Source organism: Cynara cardunculus, unplaced genomic scaffold (genome assembly GCF_001531365.2).
Source record: "Cynara cardunculus var. scolymus isolate 2C unplaced genomic scaffold, CcrdV1 Un_Scaffold_2885, whole genome shotgun sequence".
Taxonomy (NCBI): domain Eukaryota; kingdom Viridiplantae; phylum Streptophyta; class Magnoliopsida; order Asterales; family Asteraceae; genus Cynara; species Cynara cardunculus.
Genome location: NW_020201261.1, coordinates 4047 through 5756, shown reverse-complemented (window position 1 = coordinate 5756; position 1710 = coordinate 4047).

Below are 1710 nucleotides of genomic sequence, written 5' to 3'. Positions count from 1 at the left end.
AGTCGATTAGGGTTCTTGAGAGTTTGTAATTTCCAATTCAATAAAGAAAGCGCCGTCGATTTCTATTTCATCTTCTTCTTCTACAAATTTCTCTTGAATTTCTTTATTAAATTGCTCTGTTGTCAGATCTGGGTTTTAACAGTAACAATTGCCTCAAACCTATGCGTTTATCCCATGAGCCACCACAAGAAAATTTGGTCTTACTAAGGGATAAACAACCACAAAATAAACCAATATATTGATGTGTCGGTTCCCACTAAAATCGCCATTTCCTTAATGTCCGAGTGGGTCCACACCAAGACTTCAGTCTTCATGAATATTGTTTGTTTCCTCGATCTTCTTTTACATTTATAATTAAAAAAAAACTATTCTATCCTATACTTTTATACAAATACATAGAAAAAAAAAGGAAACGACCCGTAGGTCGCGCAAAATACAACCATAAACAAAATAACAAATACATTGCAATCACATAGGTTTAATAGAGGCAAAAAAACTGTTATCGGATCCATACAAACACAATTTTGTATAACAAAGCAATGGAGTGCCAGATCCACGCAAGTGACAACACTTTGATAAAGATTATGTTGGTCCCAGTCGGGTCTACAAGATTTTTGGGCAAACAGTTTGTAGAAGGGGGGGATGAACACAAACACAGAAAACTTTCATATTTAAAAATATATATTGATAGAGAAAGATCAATACAGATTTTCGCAGATTGTTTGCGGAAATAGACAAGGTAAAGATAACCTATCTAAAACAATCTAAGTTTACACACAAATATACTTAGCAAAATAGAAACGTTTTGCTGAAAAGATAAAGAAAGAAAGATGTTCTTGTTTGGTAAGAATTTTAGAATTCTTGAGAGAGATTCTAACTTGCTTGAAGATAAGCGTAAGTATTCCTTTTAGATGTGTGCGTATATGTGTGTGTTCTCTGCATGGAGAGAACACTCATCTATGTATCCATTGCATTAAATGCAAATCAGAATTTAGAAGGGTTTAAACATACATCAAGATTTAGGAGGAAAGCTTGTCCTTTGCTACAGTAAATAGTACAACTGTCTATTCATGAGCAGACATCCTTTCATAGAGTTGGTGGGCATTAGAGTCGACTAGTCGACTCCTTGCTTTACTGTACTCTAGAAAAGGTATGGGTTTGTCCTTTTTGTGTGGAAGGACAAGACAAAAACAATCTTGCACAACAAGCTTCATTTGATCGCTGAATGCTATAATAAGACTGAAGATCTCTTCAACATTCGCTGATGCTTGGGCAGTCTTCACACATATGTTGACCAGGTTGTAATTACTGACCACTTCAGATCACAAACGCGCCAGTCACTAATCTTCAGTTTCAGTCTTCGACTTTCACTGAAGGTTCTTTGGTGTGAGTTTTGTCTTCTTGAAGTATCGTTGTCGTTGTATGATTTACAATACATGTTTCAGCAATCACTGAACAGACTCAGTGATGATTGTTGGAACAGAAAGAACAGAAACATAATACTTCGAAAGGTAAAAGGTATTATCATCAAATCAATGAAAGAGATGATCAACAATATCCCCTATTTGATGATGATAAAGTAACATAAAGAAAACTGCCTTAATAAATAATCGTAACGAAAAGTTACATATAACGTACATGTCTATTTTAACTATTTTGGGATCTTTTTTAGTGAATCAGTTTTTACTTTATAAGTTTTCTTAAGTTACC